The sequence below is a fragment of the Erinaceus europaeus genome, chromosome 3 (assembly GCF_950295315.1).
Source record: "Erinaceus europaeus chromosome 3, mEriEur2.1, whole genome shotgun sequence".
NCBI classification, from domain to species: domain Eukaryota; kingdom Metazoa; phylum Chordata; class Mammalia; order Eulipotyphla; family Erinaceidae; genus Erinaceus; species Erinaceus europaeus.
The window spans coordinates 137,267,895-137,291,663 of record NC_080164.1 but is presented as its reverse complement, the minus strand read 5'-3'; the positions used below and the strand labels follow the sequence as shown (position 1 = coordinate 137,291,663).

General features: G+C 37.0%; 1 protein-coding gene across 20 annotated transcripts in view; it reads left to right on the top strand.

Annotated features, from left to right (window-relative positions):
- Positions 1-23,769, top strand: part of ADGRL3 (adhesion G protein-coupled receptor L3) — an 848,379-nt gene that overhangs the window by 465,017 nt on the left and 359,593 nt on the right. The gene's annotated exons all lie outside the window — the stretch shown is intronic.

Sequence of the window (23,769 nt, the reverse complement as noted above, 5' to 3'; positions counted from 1 at the left end):
ATGAATTACTTAGCTTGACCTACCTTCTCACTCAGTGAACACCATTATCCCTGCTAACTGACTACAGGTTCATGTCCATTTAGACCTTTCAGATGTAGGTAGCATTTTAACTACTTACTTTTTACCTCCTGTTGCCTTCACTTTTTGCTAAACTTCCAGTACATTTCTATGATGCCACACTGCTAATGGCAGTCTCTCAGTATCCTCCCACCCCACCCCAAACAGCAAACATATTTTTCAGTTTGTACATACTTTCCAGGTGTCAACATATTTGTTACTTTTATTTGTAAAATAGATTTATTTAGAAAGGTGATTAAAATACTTGAAGCATGGTAACCAATGGTAAGCAGACATGTTTTTTTCCTTCCCTTTGCTCCTGTCCAATCTTACGCTTCCATTTTGGACTTTTAAATTTTCTTTTCATCATCTTTACATAACTTGCCTTCAGCTGAGAAAACACATAAGGGCTTTCCCTCAAGCTGATGCAAGCTTGATTGTGTAATTAGGCCCTAGGGAATGTTCCAGAGAGAAATAGATACCTTCTTCTCTGCCGATAAAAACTATCATTTCTGCAATACACTCAAGCATCATAACCCTTGAGAGTTGTCTACAAACACACAATATGCCTTAGCTAAATACATGTATATTCACAATTTCACATGTTCAGAAATACATTAACCACTAATGGTGATTCAAACCAATATCTGACAATACAGAAATTTTATCCACATTGGTATTGTTTTCTCTGGAGATTTCATTCTTTAGAATGTGGTGTAAAAAAATTCTTTTCAGTATCAAGAGCCAAGCGAAATATACAGCTGACTGCCTAAAACTTTTCTATGTTTGCTGCTCTGAGGAATATTTTTCTGGTTGATTAAAAAAAAAAAATAGGGAGTTGGGCGGTATTGCAGCGGGTTAAGTGCAGGTGGCTCAAAGCACAAGGACTGGCGTAAGGACCCAGTTCTTCGAGTCTCTGGCTTCCCACCTGCAGGGGAGTCACTTCACAGGTGGTGAAGCAGGTCTGCAGGTGTCTGTCTTTCTCTCCTCCTCTCTGTCTTCCCCTCCTCTCTCCATTTCTCTCTGTACTATCCAACAACAATGACATCAATAACTACAACAATAAAACAACAAGGGCAACAAAAGGGAATAAATAAATAAATGAATAATTTTTTTTTTTAAAAAAAGGCCATTACTCTGAAGAAAGAACAAGCAACATCAAAGTCTAATTATATGAATGTGCATGAATTGCATTGGAAATGGCTAAATAGGTCAGACTATAGGAACATTATAGGATAAATGTTCATGTTATTTCTTTGGGCAACTAAGATTTAAGTTTATAATTTAGTTTCTTTGGGGACAGCAATAACCACTGAAGAGCAAGAGACTGGAGTCTGCTTTGCAGAGTGTTACTATGCCACAGTATTGCTGAGTAGAACTCCTTTTGTGTGTATACATCAACTCAGAACCAGTAATTCACTGGTCATATTCCTAATATTAGTCTGAATTTTTCTGCGTTGCTCCACCAGTAAATTTCTAAAGATAGACTCTGCCTTATTTAATTTAAATTTGTATCTTAAGTATGTCTTGAATTCAACTTTTTTTTTCGAACTTGGTTATGAGATTTCTTATGTCCATAGACATGTTATCTACAGATTGATTTTCTATAGAAGGAACAGATTAAACTCTATAAAAAGCAGTGGGAACATAAGATTTTCTCATTTATAATACAGATCATAATTATATTTAATGAAATATATCACTCACTTGAAAACTATTTGGAAAACCTTCACATAGTTAGCAGTTTCCCAAAATTCCATTTTCTCATTAGACATTTAGGTATTCCTGTAAGGTAGCTTGTGAAGATTGCGTATAAAGTACTTTGCACCATGCTGAACACAGAGGAAATAGTCAATACATATTAGCCACTGTCATATAGTAGTATACTGTACAGGATTTCTATATTTGAGCCTTTGTTCATTTCTTTAACATCTGTTGGCAGTTTGTACCTTCTACTGGAAAATTACCAAATGGTTTTCCTATTACTATATTGCCATGCTGTTTGAATTCCTTTCTCTTCTTATCTACTTGGTATCTTGGTATGCTTCCTATAATCCCTCATTGATTTTACCACATGAATTGACTCCTAAATTTTAATAACAATTCTAGTGTAATTTCTTAGAGGAAAAATACCTCAATATTCTCTATTCTGTTCAGAATTAGGTTCTGTATTGGTTTCCTGAAACAGTTGTAACAAAGCAACAAAAACTGGGCAACTCAAAATGACAAAAGTATTCTCCCACAGTTATGGAAACCAGAAGATGTTACACTATTTCTGAGACTTTGGGTAGAAATCTCCCCTTTCTTTCCTGACGCTGTCTGTCGATCCTTAGAACTTCTTGAATTACAGATACATCACTATATTCTTTACCTCTGTCTTCATGGATTTCCTCTTATGTGTCTCCATATTTGTTTCTAAACTTTTTTTTTCTCTTTCTCTTTCCTTCCCCTCTCTTTTAAGTAAAGAGATACATCATAGGGACTAGGTGTCCGCACGTTTGGTAGAATACATACATTACCAAGTTAAATCCAGGGTAAAGCTCCTGGTGCCCACCTATAAGGTAAGCTTCATAGTGATGGAACAGTGTTGTAGGTGTCTCTCCTCTTTATTTCCCTCCTCTCTCTGTTGCCCACCTTCTATCAAAAACATAAAGGAGAGTAAAAAAACAAATGACCTTTGAGAATGAAGGTGTTGTGCAGGCACCGGCCCCAGAAATAACCCTATTAGGAAAACAAAACACACACAAAAAATCAGAGCACATCATATTGGATTAAGGGCCCATTCTAATTCAATTTGACCTCATCTACCTAATTACATCAGCAAGAAGATTTATCCCATGGAAATTTATATATTGAAATTTGTATATGTCTAGCATATAAATATATATTTATCAAGAAATACAATTTAATCCATATTAATAACTCTTTTGTGTCCTTTCACATAAATTGTGTCTATATACAACTATCAATTGTATTAGCTCACTATGTGTCATCCTTTTCGTGTATTTATCTCTTCTAAAAGATTTAGAGCTCATTAGTGCTTGTGCCATATCTAATCTATTTTTATATTAGCATTAGAAACATGATAAGCTTTTAATGTCTGCCAATTAAATAGACAAATCATTGTTCACTATTTGAAAAACTAGGTCTTATGATTCAAAAGATTACATGATTATAATGTTACATGAAACCTAATAATAATAATCTGATATTTCTCTAAGGATATCTTCAATCAGAAAAAAAATAAAAATATTTAAAAAGTCAATTGAGTTCTTTTCCAGGGTCCTTACTGTTAGTGCAGCCTTAGGGAGATTACATAATTTCCTCAGATTATTTATAAAATATAAATGAAATGTGGTCCAGGAGGTGGCACAATGAGTAAAGCACTAGACTTTTAAGCATGAGTTCCTGAGTTCGATCCCCAGCAGCACAGGTACCAAAATGATGTCTGGTTCTTTATCTTTCTCCTATTATCTTTCTAGTAGATAGATTAAAAAAACATTTAAGTATATATAAATGAAATAAATTATAACCTGTAGATTCATTTTGCATATTTACTTATTTTAATATATTATTGGGGGATTAATGGTTTATAGTAAATACAGTTGTTGGTACATGAGTAAAATTTCTCAGTTTTCTATAAAACACATTCACCCTCAGGCTAAGTATTCATAAACCATTATGGGCCAAGACCTGAAATTTCCCCTCCCCTGCCAGTCCATGCCCTCCCTACTCCCAGTCCTTTACTTTGGTGCAATACACCAAACTCAGTCCAAGTGCTGCTTTGTGTTATTTCTCAACTTCTGTCCATGAAATGAGATCATCCCATATTCATCCTTCTCTTTCTGGCTTATCTCACTTAAGATGGTTCCTTCATGCTCCATCCAAGATGAACTGAAAACACAGGGATTCAAAAATCTTTTTGGATGGGTGTTTGATTCCTTATGATATATCACTAGGGAAGAAAATGCTAGGTCATAGAATAGGTTCATTTATAGCCTTCTGAAAGTTCTCTGGGCTGTTCTCCACAGGGAATGAACCAATTCCTACCAACAGTGCATGAGGGTTCCCTTACTCCTGCAACCTCTCCAGCATTTGTCACTATCCTTTCTGATATAAGACATTTTCATAGAAGTAAAGGGGTGTCTTGTCTTTATTGCATTTATCTGACAACCAATGACTGGGAGCATTTTTTTTTTCATTTATCTGTTGGCCTTTCTGATCTCTTTTTTTGGTTTGATGGATATTCTGTTTATATCCTCTCCTTCTTGTGTGAGTCTCTTTGTGTGTATGTGAACTCTTTATATATTTTGGTTATTAGCCTTTTATCTGATGTATAGAATCTAAAGATTTTTCTCCTATCCTGTAAGGAGTCTCTGTTTTGGGGGGGTTTCTTTGGCTGTGCAGAAGCTTTTCAATTTGATGTAGTACCGTTAGTTTATTTTTGGTTTTGTCTTCTTTGCAATTGAACTTATGTAACTGAACTTATGTAAAACTTATATGGAAAAAAGACTTCCTTGGGGCTGGGTGGTGGTGCAGCTGGTTGAGCACTTATGTTACAATGTGCAAGGACCCAGGTTTGAGTCTCTTGTCTCCACCTGCAGGGGGAAGGTTTTGTAGATGTGAAGTAGTATTGCAGGTGTCTCCCTCTCTCTCTCCCTCCCTATCTCCCCTTTTCCTTTTGATTTCTGGCTGTCTCTATCTAATAAATAAAGATAATAAAAAATTTACGAAAAAAGAAGAAGAGTTCCACCAATATTTTCCTCTAAGTATTTAATAGTTTCTATTCTAATATCCAAGTCCATGATCCATTTGGAGTTTACTTTTGTATCTGGTGAAATGTAATAGTTCAGTTTCATACTTCAACTCAATTTTCAACACCATTTGTTGAAGAGACTCTCCTTTCAGCTAGTGGGACCATCAGTTGTGTATGCCTGAAGTTCCAAGTTTAATATCACTGACACCTCATATACTAAAGTGGTGGTGCTGTGGCTTCTCTGTTAGTCTCTTTTTCTCTATATCATATGAAACTTATACTTACTATCTCATATGTAATTAGTAAGATTAATCTTTAAAAATATGTGTCATCTATATTGCTACTATAAGTTAAGAGGTATTTTTCCCAATTATTTTGTATCTTCATGGACATCTCCTATAAAGTAAAAAACATCCTTTGTTTTTTTTAATATTTATTTATTTATTACCTTTTGTTGCCCTTGTTGTTTTATTGTTGTAGTTATTATTGTCATTGTTGGGTAGGACAGAGAGAAATTGAGAGAGGAGGGGAAGAGAAAGATAGACATCTGCAGACCTGCTTCTCCACCTGTGAAGCAGCTCCCCTGCAAGTGGGTAACAGGGGGCTCGAACTGGGATCCTCATGCTGGTCCTTGCACTTTGCTCCACGTGTGCTTAACCCTCTGCACTACCACCTGACTCCCAAAAACATTCTTTGTTATTGGAGATGGCATGGTTTCAAAGTTCAGTAACTACTGTATTTACGAATCTTGTCTCAGTTAAGAGTATTTTAGTTGTCTCTGAATAAAATGGATCACATAATGATAAAAGACCATCATATGCTAATTTTAGTTAGTGGCAAGTCAGTATATAAGAAGACTGTCAAGATTACAGTGTTAAGTTGCTTCTTTCTGCTGAGCAATATTTCTGCTGTCAACCTATTCATCAAAATTGAGGCAGATTTGGATATAGAATGCTTTACTTGTTTGCCCGTGAAATTATTTCATTTTAGTTGGAATTCCAAATTCAAGACTTAAAAAAAAGGCCAGTTTTTCAAGTAAGTGTTTTTGATTTTTACCTTTTTATGAAACTTACCTTTGACTATTTTTAGTGTGAATTATCATATACTCTCAATTAAGTAACCCAGTGTTCTTAATATACCTACAACCTCCTGGGTCTTATATTTACCATCCTGTATATTATTGTTTTTAAGCCTCAAATTGACAAAATTATAATTATAAATCGATTAAAACTGGTATTCTATAAGATTACATATCTTGTTTATCTTTTTTTTTTCCTCATCATATAATGGAATCAAGTGTGGAATTCTGAGTTTAATTCTAAGAGACTTCCTGTATCCCTAATAATAGCTTACCTCTTAGCTGTGGATTATGTAACTCAAAATTATTTTCAGGCACTGTCAAAAGCCTGTATATTCCATGGTACATTTTGAATAGTTTCTAATTTCTAAAATACAGCCCATTTTGAATAATATAATCTGTAACTACTTAAATATGATCACTCTGCATTGTTGTTTTTTCACTCAAAAGTGTAGAAGCCATAAAGCAATACATTCTACTCTATAACAAAACTTCATTTTCCATAAAATATATATTTCTAGTGGTCGGGGAGGTGGCGGAGTGGATAAAGCGTTGGATTCTCAAGCATGGGGTCCTGAGTTCAATCCCCGGCAGCACATGTACCAGAGTGATGTCTGGTTCTTTTTCTCTCCTCCTCTATCTATATCATTAATGAAAAAATAAATTCTTTAAGATATATATATATATTTCAAAAATATATTATTTTCTTTATTTCCTGATAAAGAAACAGGGAGGAATGGAAAGGGGGAGAGAGAGAGAGAGAGGTGACAGATTAGCACTATGCTATGTGCTGTACTGAGGATCAAACCTTAAACCCTGGATCTCATGCTTAGACTTCATTCTCATATCACTATGTCTCTACCTAAACAGGTAGAAAAAAAACCCAAACATATATTTATGTGCTCAATCAGGTGAGCCACCACCTGGCCCCTGGACATATAGATATAGATATAGATGATATAGATATAGATATATAAATATATAGTTAAATAGTAGAAACCTTTCTGAAACTTTTCAGAAAAAAGTTGTACTTTGTAGGTGTGATTGTTTAAAATGTAAAGAGTCAAGAGGTTATCTGAATATAAAGAAGCTAATAAGGATTTGCTTGCCTGAGAAAAGTGTCATTCTCTGTATTTTAAAAATGTTTTAGAGTGATAGTAAAATAGATAGTGTTCACTTCCTTTTAAATAAGGAAAAATACTAAAGAACTGCGATAATCACTGTCCTATAATTCCTTCATGATTGTTCTGCATGTACATGTATACATGAATACACCCATAGAGTTTTTGTTCTTATTTCAAATTCACTGTGGAGGCTACAATCATCAGCTAGACTGTGTGACTTGCTAACACCATAGTACCAAAGCTTCCGTCAGTATGATGAGGACCAGGCTTGAACTTGGGTCATATTCATGACATAGCAAATGTGTTCTTCAAGTGTGCTATCTTGTCAGCTCCCCATCCTCATACATTTAATGTTTTTTTTAACCAAAAAAAAAAATCAAATGGAAGATAATTTTTTTTTTAAGAAAAAGAGGAGAGAGACAGGGGAAAGATACCACAGCACTGAATCTTCCTTCAGTTTCAGAGGGGTATAGCTGGTTTGTGTACATGGCAAGGCAGGTAGGCACATTTTTCAAGTAAACTATTTTGCCAACCCACATTATACCAACTCAGATATATGAAAGACTTTTCACTCGAGTAAATGTGGTGTCATACAATGTTTACAAGCTACAAAACCATTCTGCATTCCCCTCTTCGTTCTAACCACTAAACTCTGATTTTTCCACTTTCTTTCTAAGCAGGAGGTCCTTCAGAGGAGACTAGTTCCCTCTCTGGCACTGTGATGGTGACTCTTCACCAAGCAAAACCCATCATGTGGGTGCCATTCTGTTTGTGTGATTATTTCAAGCACAGGCATTTGTGGCATTTTTTCATAGAAAGGTATTATCTGAATAAGTGGCACTCATGTAGATATCTTACTGTTAAAAATGAAACACAGGGGGATAGGTGGTAGTCCATCGGGTTAAGATAACAGGGCACAGAGCACAAAGCACAAGGATCAGCTCTCCACCTGCAGGGGGATCACTTCGTAAGTGGTGAAGCAGGTCTGCAGGTGTCTATCTTTCTCTGCCTTTTTCTGTCTTCCCCTCCTTGATTTCTCTGTCCTAGCCAACAACAATAACAGCTGTAACAATAACAACCACAACAAGGGCAACAAAATGGGAAAAATAGCCTCCAGGAGCAGTGAGCAGTGGATACACAGTGCTGGCACCAAGTCCCAGTGATAACTCCATAGGAAAAAAAAAAAAGAAAAAGAAAAAGAAAGAAAGCAAAGAAGAGAGAAAAAAAAAGAAAAAGAAAAAAATACAAAAAGAAAGAAAGGAACACAATGGGGCTATGTGGTGGCACACCTAGTTAAGCACCCAAATTACAGTATGCAGGGACCTAGGTTCAAGTCCCTGATCCCCACCTACAATGAGAAAACTTCCTGAGTGGTAAAGAAGGTCTGCAGGTGTCTTTCTCTCTTCATTTCTATATTCCCCTGCTCTCTCAAATTTTCTCTGTTCTATGATGTAGAAAAATAAATAAATAAAACAAGAAATAAAAAGAAACACAAATAGCACTTTGTATTTTCTGAATATTATTATCTCCATATAATATGGAGTGACTATTCGGGGACCAAACCTAGAGACTGTCATAGAATCCAACTCATTAAAAAAAAAAGAAAAGCAATTTGTTAAAAACTTTATTTATCTTATTTGATAGAACACAGAGAAATTGAGGAGGGAAGACAGAGGGAGAGAAATACAGACACTTGCAGTCCTGCTCCCCTGCTCATGAAGCTTCCCCCTAAAAGTCCTTATGTTTAGGTAATACATGCACTTAACCAGGTGTACCACCACCCTGCCCCAGAATCCATCTCATGATTATGACCTTGTTAAATTTCTTTATATTTATTTATTTCCCCTTTTGTTGACCTTGTTGTTTTTTTATTGCTGTTGTAAGTTATTATTGTTGCTGTTATTTGATGTCATCGTTGTTAGATAGGACAGGGAGAAATGGAGAGAGAAGGGGAAGACAGAGAGGAGGAGAGACAGATGGACACATGCAGACCTGCTTCACCGCCTATGAAGTGACTCCCTTGCAGGTGGGGGGCCAGAGGTTCGAATCGGAATTTTTTTGCAGGTCTGCTGCTCAACTGCTGAACTCTCTCTCCAACCTCCATCTTTCAATTTTTAATTTGCTTTTCCTATTTTTGCATTATAGAGCACTCTAATGTAAATATAAATATAATCACATCTCTCTCACATTTACTGTTTCCTGATTATATCAGAAATAAAAGCAGGACATGTGCTTGAGATTGAAGCCATAATTGTACTTAATACAATAGCAGAAGTAAGAGATGAGGCATAAAAAGAAGGATCTTTATTTCATGGTTTGTTACATTCACACTGTCTGTTCCATCATACTTAAAAAGCCTGAAGGCAAGTACAATTTTTATGTAATATAAAAATAATCACCACACTCTTCAAAAAATGGATGGATAAGAACCAAATTAGACACAAAAATCCGTTTTCATTGTTGTAGGTTTTCATTTGTGGAAGTCTTTTCTATAAAGACCACTTACACTTGTGTGCACGTGTATAGGCACGCATGCACACACAGCTCTTATTTCTTTACTTTCATTTAGCACTTTATTAAAAGCAAATGTGAGGAAGCCAGAGGCAGCTTTCTTAGCACATCTTATGTTGTTCCTTTTATAGGCTTTCACGTTAACTGACTTCTGTATCCAGAACTAGCAAAATTCTTTTTCCTTACTAATTCTTTCTCTGGGTTTGGTTTTACTTTTTTTCCAGACGTGTAGTTTGATTTGAAATAGCAAATATATTGACATCAAAGAAGATTTTCTAGTGATAAATGCCTCAATATATATCCCTTCTCTTAGCTCAGTCATGCAGATAGGACAGTTTTGCATTTAGCAGCACAAAGGAAAGAATGCCTTGCAGCACTGTCAGGATGTAAAATAAATTAAGTCTGCTTCTCAGTTACCAAGAGAGAGAAAGAAAGATTGACAGTAGTCCTGGAAGAGTATACATATATTAGTCTACTAACCAGTGTAAGGAGTTTTCTCTACTTAAGAAAAAAATATACATGCATATAAAACATTACTCATTTTTTTTTGAGTAAGCAGCACTACCTTTATTTTCTGTACTTTCAGAAAATGAATGCAGACACATGCTCTGATTTATTTGGTTAACCATACATACAAGTTAAGCATGTTATGAGCTGCAATGCTGTCACAAGTAAATGGTAATAAAATAATATGAAGTTCCAATGATCCATTAATATGGCTTCAATGTTCTGGGCTGGCTGTTTCAGAAGGAAGGAAAGACAGTGGGAAAGAGGAAAGATAAGAAAGTTCCCCCTCACCCCCTCCAGGCTTAAACCTGGGTCAAGTGCCTGACAAATTTGCCACCCTTCATAGGTGAGGTATCTTGCTGTCCTTTTGCTTATTTTTAATTGAAAAGTTTTTCCAATTCTCTATAGCTATTATTCAAGCATTCAACTACTAGGAGATTATAGCATATAAATTACTAATGTAGAACTAGTACTAAAATGCTTTTCCAGGAAGTATTTGTGAACATGTTAATTTTAAAAGTATACCCCACTTACTTTATATGTATGCTGTTATAAATTGCAGTCATGTTATTTGCCATAACAAGTTACTTTATTTTTGGAATGGAGTCCATAAATATTCCACTGACAATGACTTATGATTGTGATAACATGTTCTATCTGATATTACCCAGATACACGAGGAATAGAAGGAATATTTATAAATTAAACTGTCTTACAAGGTTACCATATATTTTTTCTTTAATTGCCACCACAATTATTGCTGGTGCTTGGTGCCTGCATGGTGAATTCACCACCACTCCTGGTGGCCATTTTTTAAAACTAGAAACTGAGACAAAAGTAAAGAGGAGACAGTGTTGGAGGAAGACACCTGCAGCACTGCTTCACTGCTCATGAGGCTTCACCTTATGAGTTGAAGGAGATCTGTGGGGAGGTGTGTGGCTTGAACCCAGGACCTCATGTGTAGTGATTTGTGTGCTTTACCAGGTGTACCATCTCCCACCCTACCATGGCTACCAGATATTCATATGCATTTATATATTTTTAGGATATTATTGAGTCAAGTTGAAGAAATAGTTTATGAATTTACTTTGTAGTAGGAAAATCTATAAAATTTACTATTTTTTTAAACAAAATTAGCATAATTTATTAATTTTTTTTCAGAATGAATAATTTTTTTTTTAAATTTTTTATTTAAGAAAGGATTAGTGAACAAAAGCATAAGGTAGGAGGGGTACAACTCCACACAATTCCCAACACCCAATCCCCATAACCCACCCCCTCCCATGGTAGCTTTCCCATTCTCTATCCCTCTGGGAGCATGGACCCAGGGTCGTTGAGGGTTGCAGAAGGTAGAAGGTCTGGCTTCTGTAATTGCTTCCCCGCTGAACATGGGCGTTGACTGGTCGGTCCATACCCCCAGTCTGCCTCTCTCTTTCCCTAGTAGGGTGTGACTCTGGGGAAGCTGAGCTCCAGGACACATTGGTGGGGTCTTCAATCCAGGGAAGCCTAGCCAGCATCCTGGTGGCATCTGGAACCTGGTGATTGAAAAGAGAGTTAACATATGAAGCCAAACAATTTGTTGAGCAATCATGGATCCCAAGCTTGGAATAGTGGAGAGGAAGTGTTAGGGAGGTACTCACTGCAAACTCTAGTGTAGTCCTGCTTTCAGGTATATATTTTGCAGTAGTTTATGGATAAGTGTGCACATAAGCTCTCTCTCCCAGAAACTGGTGTATATCTAGGTTATGGGACTTTGTTAGAAAGTGAACTACCTGAGATGAAATTAGAGTGTACTGTTAAAGGAAAGGTCTCACCCGAGTAATGAAGCTGAAGGGTTGTCATTCCACACGTGAAGTCTCTGGATACATTCTGAGGTAAAGCATGTTGAGGTAGCAATCGTTGCTTTGGTTAGGTTGTGATCGGCAGATGCAATGTTATTTGGTTTGGATTGGGAGATGCATACGGGAAAGTGGGCCCTATCCAAGAGTGCCAGGACTGGGGGAAGTAGGGGCTCTATAGTGAAGATGTGAGGTTCCTGCTGTCTTAGGGTTCAAAAAGACAATCAAAAAGACAATCAATAGTTAATATTATCATCACATTATTTGTTAATTGGGTTAACTTTGAAAAGTCCCTTTGTTATGGTTTGCTGGACAGTACCTAGTATCTTGTATATAGCTGTGCTATTGGAAGCTTCTAATCTACTTGGTCTAGGATTTTGAGAGAGTCCGCATATCAAATACATAGCCTATATATTAAAAAGATTCAGTTTGACTTTTGAGAAACTTTGAGACATACAATTGATTTCCCCCTCATATTAATTAGCTACTGATTTATATGTCTACATTTTGCTAGGAGTGTACATAAACACCATTCCCACCACCAAAGGACTGTGACCCATCCCTCCCGCCCACTCCCACCCCCAAATGGCCCAGGAAGCTACATGCCTACCCCTCACCACTGGGTTTTTACTTTGGTGCCCTACTTACAATTTGATCAGGTCCTGCTTTTAGTTTCCCTTTCAGATCTTCTTAGTCAGCTTCTGTTGATGAGTGGGATCATCCCATACTCATCTTTATCTTTCTGACTTAGTTCACTTAACATAATTCCTTCTAGCTCTGTCCAAGATGGGTCAGAGAAGGTGGGTTCATTGTTCTTGATAGCTGCATAGTATTCCATTGTGTATATATACCACAGCTTTCTCAGCCACTCATCTGGTGTTGGGCACCTGGGTTGCTTCCAGGTTTTAGCTATTATGAATTGTGCTGCTATGAACATAGGAGTACACACCTCTTTTTGGTTGGCTGTTATGGAGTCCTTGGGGTATAACCCCAGGAGAGGAATTATTGGGTCAAATGGAAGGTCCATGTCTAGCCTTGTGAGAGTTTTCAAGACTGCTCTCCACAGAGGCTGTACCAATTTACATTCCCACCAGCAATGTAAAAGGGTTCCTCTGTCCCCACAACCTCTCCAGCATTTGTTGCTGCTGTCCTTTTTGATGTATGCCATTCTTACAGGAGTGAGGTGGTATCTTAGTGTTGTCTTGATTTGCATTTCTCTGACAATCAGTGACCTGGAGCAGTTTTTCATATGTTAGCCTTTTGGATCTCCTCTGTGGTGAATGTTTTGTTCATTTCCTCTGCCCATTTTTGGATGGGGTCATTTGCTTTTTTGCGGCTAAGTTTGCTGAGCTCTTTATATATTTTGGTGATTAGTTTCTTGTCTGATGTCTGGCATGTGAAGATCTTCTCCCATTCTGTGAGGGGTCTCTCTGTTTGTTTAATAGTTTCTTTGGATGTGCAGAAGCTTTTCAATTTGATGTAGTCCCATTGGTTTGGTTCTCCTTTGGTCTTCCTTGCAATTGGGTTTGATTCATCAAAAATGTCCTTGAGGTGTATGTGGGAAAGTGTTTTACCGATGTTTTCCTCTAAGTATTTGATTGTTTCTGGTCTGACATCTAGGTCTTTGATCCATTTGGAGTTGATTTTTGTTTCTGGTGAGATAAAGTGGTTCAATTTCATTCTTCTGCATGTTTCAACCCAGTTTTCCCAGCACCATTTATTGAAGAGAGCCTCCTTTTTCCATTTAATCCTTTGGGCCCCCTTATCAAATATTAGATGCCCATAGGTGTTGGGATTTACTTCTGGGCTTTCAATTCTGTTCCACTGGTCTGTATGCCTATTTTTGTTCCAGTACCATGCTGTTTTGATGATGATGGCTTTATAATATAGTTTAAGTTCTGGGAGTGTGATGCCTCCATTTCTGTTTCTTTTCCTTAAGATGGTTTTGGCAATTCTAGGTGTTTTCAGGTTCCAGATAAATGATTGTAGTGTTTGTTCTATTCTCTTAAAGAAGCCTGGTGGAACTTTGATGGGTATTGTATTAAATTTGTATATGGCTCTGGGGAGAATATTCATTTTGATGATATTTATTCTTCCAATCCATGAGCATGGGATATCTTTCCATTTCTTGGTATCAGTTTCTATCTCCTTGAGTAGCGACTCATAATTTTCAGTATACAAGTCTTTCACTTCTTTGGTCAAATTTATTCCTAGGTATTTGATTGATTTTGCTGAAACAGTAAATGGGAGTGATTTCTGGATGTCTTCTTCTTCAGATTTAGTGTTTGCATAAAGAAATGCCACTGATTTTTGTACATTGATTTTGTAGCCTGATACCTTGCTATATTGCCTAACAACTTCCAGTAATTTTCTACTGGATTCTTTAGGTCTTTCTATGTATACTATCATATCATCTGCAAATACTTCCCTTCCAATCTGTATCCCTTTGATTTCTTTCTCTTGCCTGATTGCTATGGCAAGAACTTCCAATACTATGTTGAAGAGTAACGGTGACAGTGGACAGCCCTGTCTAGTCCCCAATCTGAGGGGGAATGCTTTCAGCTTCTCTCCATTGGCTGTAGGTTTGCTATATATAGACTCCACTATCTTGAGGAATTTCCCATCTATTCCCATTTTCTGTAGAGTTTTGAGCATGAATGGGTGTTGGATTTTGTCAAAGGCTTTCTCTGCATCTATTGAGATAATCATGTGGTTTTTGGCTTTGCTTTTATTGATGTGATGAATGACATTGTTTGATTTACGGATGTTGAACCAGCCTTGCATTCCTGGGATGAATCCCACTTGGTCATGATGAACAATCTTTTTGATGTGTTGCTGTATCCGGTTGGCCAAGATCTTGTTTAATATTTTGGCATCTATGTTCATCAGAGATATTGGTCTGTAGTTTTCCTTTTTTGTTCTGTCCCTATCAGCTTTTGGTATCAGGGTGATGTTGGCTTCATAAAAGGTGGAAGGGAGTATTCCTGTTTCTTCAATCTTATGGAATAGCTTAAGAAGTATGGGTATTAACTGTTTCCTGAAAGTTTTGTAGAATTCATTTGTGAAGCCATCTGGTCCAGGACTTTTGTTGTTGGGGAGATTCTTAATAACGGTTTCAATTTCTTTGTCTGTGATTGGTGCATTTAGATTTTGTAGTTCTTCTTGGTTCAGTTTTGGAAGTGCATAGGTTTCTAGGAATTGTTCCATTTCTTCCAGATTCTCTAGCTTGGTGGCATATAGTTCTTTATAGAAGTTTCACAGAAATCTCTGGATTTCTGTGGTGTCAGTTGTGATATCTCCTGCATCGTTTACAATTCTATTAATTTGAGTCTTCTCTCTTTTTTGTTTGGTGAGTCTGGCTAGGGGTTTGTCAATTTTGTTTAATCTTTCAAAGAACCAACATTTGGCTTCATTGATCTTTTGTATGGTTCTTTTATTTTCGATGTTGTTTATTTCTGCTCTAACTTTAGTGATTTCTGTCCTTCTGGTTGCTTTAGGGTTCCTTTGTTCCTCTTCCTCTAAGTCCTTGAGGTGTCTAGTAAGGTCGTTCATTTGGGCTTCTTCTTGGTGTTTAATATGTGATTGTATGGCTATAAGTTTCCCTCTCAGTACTGCTTTCGCTGTGTCCCAAATATTTTGATAGGTTGTGTCTTCATTTTCATTAGTTTCCAGGAACATTTGAATTTCCTGTTTGAGTGAGTCTCTGACCCAGTGGTTCTTAAGGAGCATGTTGTTTAGTTTCCAAATTCTATGTCTTTTAATAATTTTCCGTTTGTTGTTAAAAGTTAGTTTTACTCCACTGTGGTCTGAGAAGATACTTGGGATGATTTCAATGCTCTTGAATTTGTTGATGCTGTCTTTGTGGCCTAACATGTGGTCTATCCTTGAGTATGTGTTGTGTGGATTTGAAAAGAAGGTGTATTCCAGTTTTTTAGGGTGGAGGAGTCTGAAAATGTCCAAGAGGTCTAGTCTGTCAATCTCTTCATTCAATTCTCTTGTATCTTTATTGGTTCTCTGCTTTGTTGATCTGTCTAAGTGTGAGAGTGGGGTATTGAAGTCTCCTACTATTATTGTATTACTATTGATGTATTTTTGAAATTCTTTCAATAGGTGTTTAATGTATTTAGATGGTCCCTCGTTGGGTGCATAGATGTTAATAATTGTTAAGTCTTCTTGGCTAATTGATCCTCTAATCATTATGTAATGTCCTTGCCTATCTTTTATTACTTTATTTAATTTAAAATCTATCATGTCTGAGATGAGAATGGCTGTTCCTGCCCTTTTTTGTGGACCGTTAGCCTGTATGATAGTTTTCCATCCTTTCACTTTAAGTCTGTGTTTATCTTGTTGTGACAGATGAGATTCTTGCAAGCAGCATATGGTTGGGTTATGTTTTCTGATCCATCCCCCCACCCTGTGCCTTTTGATGGGTGAGTTTAAGCCATTGACATTTATTGATATTATGGATTTAATGTATTGTAGTGCCATTGTTCTAAAAAACGATTTGTTTACTCTGATATATTGCAAGTATTATAGTGATGTTCTTGTTTATAAAAGGTCTTTTAGTACCTCTTTCAGGGCCGGCTTGGTGATAGTTGCCTCCTTTAACTGTTGTTTGCCTAAGAAGGTTTTGATCCCTCCATCTAGCTTGAATGAAAGTCTAGCAGGATATATTATCCTTGGTTGAAACCCTTTTTCATTCAGGGCTCGATAGATATCTTGCCACTCCCTTCTGGCTTTTAGAGTTTGAGTTGAGAAATCTGCAGATAGTCTTATGGGTTTTCCCCTGTATGTGACTTTTTGTTTCTCTCTTGCAGCCTTTAGGATCCTTTCTTTATCCTTACTTCTTCTCATTGTGACTATGATGTGTCTTGGTGTTTTCAGGTCTGGGTTGATTCTGTTTGGTACTCTCTGGGCCTCTTGCACCTTGATATCCTTTCTGTTATTCAGGTCTGGGAAATTTTCTTGTATTATTTCCTCTAGAATGTTTGCTTCCCCTTCCTCTCTTTCTTCCTCTGGCAGGCCAATTATACAAATGTTACTTCTTTTGAGATCATCCCATATGTCTCTGTTGTTGTTTTCAGTGTCTCTCAATCTCTTTTTAATCTCTTTCACCTCTTTCTTAGTTTTCTCTAACTCATCCTCTGTCTGACTAATTCTGTTTTCTGCTTCTGTTAGTCTGCTTTCCCTTGCCTCAGCTTCTTTCTTCATTACAGCTATTTCAGCTTTCAGTTCTCTAATTGTCTCAAGATAATCAGTATTTTCCTTGGGGGTCTCAACTGTTGTTTCCCTAATACTGCCATTCCTTTCCTCCAATGTTGTTTTCATTTCTGTGATTAATAAGTTTATTATTGCTTGCATACTTTTCTTATCTATGGTTACTTCTGACTGATTTGTGGTTTCTTCTGGGCTCTTGTCTTCATTCATTGGGGTAGCAGTTTTATTTGTTTTTAATCTACCCATTTTTTTTTATTTATGTGTTTCTCTCTCTTTTTTTTTTTTTAATGCTCTGTTGTTCCTCAGTTGTTGTGTTTTGAGCACAAGTAACACTGTACTAAATACCTTTATGCCAATTGCACTCACCAACCTCTGGAATTACAGTAGCAACTGAAGTAAGTATTGAAGGAGTTTAATCGTTACCAGTTAGCCAAAAAATTTCTCCAGTCCGTGAAAAAATAGTAACCAAATCCCAGTGGAGAAAGAGAAAAGAATGAGAGGATAGCAAGAATAGACAGTTATGCAAATCTACTATCCAGTGTATATTCTAGGGGTAACAAGAGTGTAAAGGGAACTAGAGCAGAGATACACACATAGAGAGTCCACTCTGGGTCAGATTTCTTCCCCAAAGTAATTCACAAATTCAGAAAGGCAAAGAAGAAAGAAGTGTATGACAAGATAAAAAAAAAAAAAAAAGAGATAGAGAGAGATAAGAGAGAGAAAAGGAAGAAGATAAGAAGAAGGGTTGTAATTAAAGAGCAGTGCGAGGAACTTCCCAAATGTGTATCAGTGAATTAAAGACAAACAAACAAACAAAAAAACCCTGTTTGGTGGTATGGGGTATCCTGCTAGTAGCTGGTCCTAGGCACTGCTTATGGGGGGGGCGGCGGGAAGGATGTATGCTTGAAAATTAAAAGGAAGAAAAAAGAATTTTTCCCCCTATTCTAATTCTTAACCCAAATTAAGTTATCGACACCTCCTTGGTGTCACCGCTATGGCCCCTTATTGGCTGGCCTGCTAAAGGCAGAAAATCCTATTGTTTACAAGAGATGTGTCCGGAGCTCCAAGGCTAGCCGCTTCTCAGTCCGCCATCTTCCCGGAAACCCCCCCCCCTCCATACTTTTTTAAAGGATTTCTCAAAAATGAAAACTAGCTCCAAATCCTTAGATCCAATGAGAGCTATACTCAAGAAGTCTTTGGATCCGCCCTCAGGGTCGCGGTGGACCCTGGAAACTCCCAAGAGAAAGCCCCCGAGCTAAAGTGCTCTCTCCGGGTCCTCTGCCCGCCGCGCTCTGCAACCGGCAGAGGAGCCGCCTTCCTGGGTGGGCGGAGGACAATGCCCGGCGCACTCGCCTTGCCCGGCGCCCTGGGAATTCTGGAACCCTGCTAGTCCGTGTCACCTTTACTCTAATTCTTAACCCAAATTAAATTGTACTCACTTTTTGGTGTCACCCCTTATTAACTGGCCTGCTAAAGGCAGAAAATCCTACCGTTGCCGACGATGCGATCAGAGCGCTCGCTGTTAGCGACTTCTCAATCCGCCATCTTCCCCACTCCCAAAATTTACTATTTTTAAATGTAGTGTAGGCAAATAGGCTTTTATTGGCTGACAGTCTATGTTACAACTTTAAGTTGTTATTTTGTGAAAATAAAATTATTTCAGTCTATAAACATGAAATGTTTAATTTTCATTTATTTATAGAAAAATATAGTAGCCCAGGATACAACTCAATAATAAGGGGCAATATTTGGATACATGAGGCACTATTTTTAATTCTCAGAATTTAATGTGCTTAACCAATGCTCTAGTTCTATCTCCCTCATTAAATAAATACAGTTTTTTTTTTCAAAAGGGAGAATGTATAATTACACCAAATCATGAGTTCTACTCAATGTGTATCAATGGGGTTTCATTGATTTCTTAATATTTTGTTGTTGTTGGATAGGACAGAGAGATATTGAGAGGGGAGGGGAAGACAGAGAGGGGGAGAGAAAGATAGACACCTGCAGACCTGCTTCACCGCTTGACTCCCTACAGGTGGGGAGCCTGGGATTTGAATTAGGAACCTTGTGCTGGCCCTTGTGCTTGGCACTATGTGCACTTAACCTGGTGCACTACCTCACGGCCCCCAGAAAACAGATTTTCATTGCTTCTGATAACCTAGTAATAAGTTTGTGATAGATATATTGTTTGTAGTAGTTTGTTCTAGAAGCAATACAAACTAAGATAGCACCCCAGTTTTTGTACTCCACTTATCACTGGACAAATTTTGACTTGTCAGATTACCTTGATCATATAGTACAGGAATACTTGTGAAATTGCATGTAGGAATACAGAAACTGAAAGACTTGAGAATAGAGATTCATATGGTGAATTATCAGACTTGGTTTATATGTGCTGTTAACAGTGTTCTCTGCAATGCAAGACTTTTCAATTCAAAATAAAGAATCAGTTTTCTCAAAAGGAGTAAGTCAAATTAGGATTCTTATCAGTTTTGTCACTATTGTCAGATTGCCACTTAAATTGTAAATGAACACTTTGAGTCCTTTGTGAATCCTTGAGTATAAAGCTACTATATATGAATAGGAGAAATATTCATCATTTTTCTTTTTTTTCATCATTTTTCTATGATTCAAATCCCTGTTGATCCTTGTTATATGTTGTGAACTGCTTAAGTATAACAAGTATGCATGTGTTTTTTTTCATCTCATACACTTTTTGTATAAATATCATTTATAAGTGGTAATGTAAATTCAAATGACTAATTTTACTAACTGAACACACTAAGCTCTATGCTAGTTAGAAATATTTTTATACTATCAGATCTTGACATTCTAATGATTTTAAATGGCATTTTATACAACTGACACATCATTTGAAGTATTTAACATTCCCAGGCATGATTTGTTTGTACACATTGATCTTAAGTGTAATAAGTACTTATGATTGAAGGGTGTATTAATGGAGAACCCCTGTGGACTAAACTCCCAGTACATAAATACAATATCTTATTTAAAGTATTTCAGTGGCAATCATGTTAGACTACTAAAACTGTGGAATTAGCTACTAAGCATTATTAATATATGTCAGTTATGTGAGTATTTTTAAAAGTATAGTTCATATTTAAGGATGTTTTAATGCTCTATCAATAAATATGTTGTGTCTAAACATGTGGTAATGGCCTGAAATTTTTTATATGGATATTAGAAGTTAAACCAAACATCACTGTTAAATTTAGGAGAGAAGAGAATGATTATTTTAAATAAAATGGAACTTAATTGAGCAGTTTATGTTCACAAGAACCTAGCAGTAACAATTTTATTATATTGTATAGTATGGTAAATTGAGGACTTTGAGGGTGGCTGGAATTTACTTTTTGTATCAAATACAACTAATTTTGTTCTTATGCTAGTCTGAGTCATATCAAGATGAATAAGTAGTGAACGATCTTTTGTTTAATGCTATTAATATTGTGATTATGTGTAGCTCATCTGGAGGTCATTATAAGATATATTCTTAAATTAAACAATATTGATTTAAAATAGAGCTAATAGTTGGTAGCATTCAAAGACAGTAAATAACATTAGTTAAATAAACATGAGTCAATCTATGATAATTATACTTGAGTTGAAGGGGTTTTTTTTGTGTTGAATGAAAATGGATGATTTTTTTCTTTTGGCGGAGTATCTGTACAAATAAGCATACATTTATCTGATCAATTTATGCTCAGGAATTGATCTTTTCTGTTACTTCATGTCAGTCTGGACTGAGAGAGCTTGCTTATGTCATGTTATTTTAAATTCAGAACTACTGCAAAATCTCTCATCATTAACTGAAGCTAGGGGACCCTAAGAAATTTCACAGCTGGAGTCTGGTGGTAGCACATTGGTTGAGCACACGTATTACCATGCACAAGGGCCTGGTTCTAACAAGCAAGGAGGAAGCTTCACAAGAACTGAAGCAGTGCTGCAGGTGACCTGCCTGCCTGCCTGCCCTTCCCTCCCTCTACACCTCCCTCTCTACCTTCCTTCCTTCCTTCTTCCCTCCCTCCCCTCCCTCCCTTCCTTTCTTCCTTCCTTCCTCTCTTCTTTCCTTCCTCTCTTCCTCTCTGTCTCCCTTTTTATTCTTGATTTCTCTCTGTCATTATCCAATAAATAAAAAAATAATAAAAAAATTCACAACTGATAATTTCCTCCTCAGATCATAGTAGTATTCCTGAGAATCCAAGTGAGTTAAATCAGTTTACTGCTGTATTATTATTATTATTATTATTATTATTATTATTAATTATTAATGTAGATTTAGAGAGGCAGAAAGAGGGAGAAGAGTGAGAGAGGGAACAAACGGTAGGAGAGTTATAACAGTACCCGTTTATATTCATGGAGTGTCCCCTGGTACTATGCATGATACTCCAAGGTGGTACTAGGAGCTCAGACCCCAGTTCTCTATCATGGTCAAGTGGCATCCTGTTTCTTGGTCTTCAAAACATTGACTCAAAACAATTTTCCATGCATTAGACATTATATGAAGGTGACTAACAGGCTTCTACACATTAACATTAATATAAACAGAACTTTTGTACACATGCACTGAAATGATAAGTTGTTGGTTTTATGTATTTAGGCTTTTAAAAACAGTAGTTCTTCCTGCTACAAAGAAAACAATTTAGCTGTCTCATCTTTTTGCCTACTTCCATAATTTTCAAATCATATCTTGAAAAAATACACTCTTAATATCTATCTCAAGTTATGATTGAGTGATCAGCTTTATAAATTCACAACCATTCCTGTAATTATTATAAAATAGAAATTACTGTGAACACATTTGAAGTAGAAATATTGGGAAGTTACATAATAAGATTTAATGAGGTGTAACTGGGATATTTTGCTATTTAAGCCCGATGAACATAAAAGTGCCTAAAATTAGTTTTATTTATGGAATTAGTTATAATACAGGTATTTATATAATGCATATGTTAAGATTTTAAAATATTTTATTTATTAATTTTTAACAAGTGAGAAATACAGAGAATGAGACAGAGGCCAGAGCACTGATCAGCTCTGGCTTATGGTGCTGGGCTAGTGTGAGGGTGCCTCTTCCTGGGCCTGTACTCTCTGGGTTGGAGAGAACTTGACCAGAGCCAGCCTGGGCTGCTACTCACTCAGTGACATGTGAGAGATGACTCATGAACCAAACACATGGCAGCGAGGCAATACAATATATTTATTGATCAGCCAAGGATTTTAAAGGGAGACCAGGAAGTGGCAAGTCAGAAATGGAAATGGCTAGGAAAGGAGCGGAGATAGGCAAAAGGGGGCTGGGAAGGTAGAAATTTCCTTAGCAACTATTGCGAGGGTTTTAACTGGTAGGATTAATATTACCCTGCATGCAGGGAAGGGTCTTGAGGGTAGAAAGAAGATAGATCAAAGGAATGGAATAGGTGGGGATCTTTCAGGCAAAACAATGATTATGTAGATAGGCCATAGTATCAGGAATGCAGGGTGCTTTGTGAGGCTCCTCACAATTTTCCGACATCTCCCCCTTTCTTTTTACCTAATGGCCATAGTTTTAGGAATGTGGGGTGCTTTGTGAGGCAGGGAGTCTGATAAGACTGGGCAAACCTTTGGGGTTACTCCTGTAACAGACTGACAGGATAGACGCACTTCTTAGGTCAAGCCCTGCCAGGCTCTACCACATCCTCACAATTTCCCAACATTATGGCAGTATTGAGGATTGAACCTGGCACCTCAGAACTTCAGACATTAAGGTCTTTTGCATAATCATTATGCTGTCTTCCCATAATCATTATATGTCTTCCCATATGTTAAGATTTTAATTTAATTTTTACTGGCTTTTGATTTTAGATTTGGCTAAACGTTTTTCAAACCCATATTTTCACTGCCTGTAAAATGGATATAATAATAGTTAGTGAATTTATTTTATAAATGTCTAATAAATTTATATGGTTATACATTTTTTTATTGTGTGTGTGTAATGGTGGAATTAATCTTACCAACTATTTCTTCTTACTTGTCATCACATTGACACTATTATATGATCCAGTTAGTATTGCTTAAATAACATTTAGCCTTTAGCTCATTAGTGATAATGAGTATACTGAATTTTTTTTAAATTTTTTTTATTTAAGAAAGGATTAATTAACAAAACCATAGGGTAGGAGGGGTACAATTCCATACAATTCCCACCACCCAATCTCCATATCCCACCCCCTCCCCTGATAGCTATCCCATTCTTCATCCCTCTGGGAGCGTGGACCCAGGGTCATTGTGGGTTGCAGAAGGTAGAAGGTCTGGCTTCTGTAATTGCTTCCCCGCTGAACATGGGCGTTGACTGGTTGGTCCATACTCCCAGTCTGCCTCTCTCTTTCCCTAGTAGGGTGTGTCTCTGGGGAAGCTGAGCTCCAGGACACATTGGTGTGGTCTTCAATCCAGGGAAGGCTGGCCAGCATCCTGATGGCATCTGGAACCTGGTGACTGAAAAGAGAGTTAAGATGCAAAGCCAAACAAATTGTTCAGCAATCATGGACCCAAAGCTTGGAATAGTGGAGAGGAAGTGTTAGGGAGGTACTCACTGCAAACTCTAGTGTACTTCTGCTTTCAGGTATATATTTTGCAGTAGTTTATGGATACGTGTGAACATATGCTGTCTCTCACAGAAAC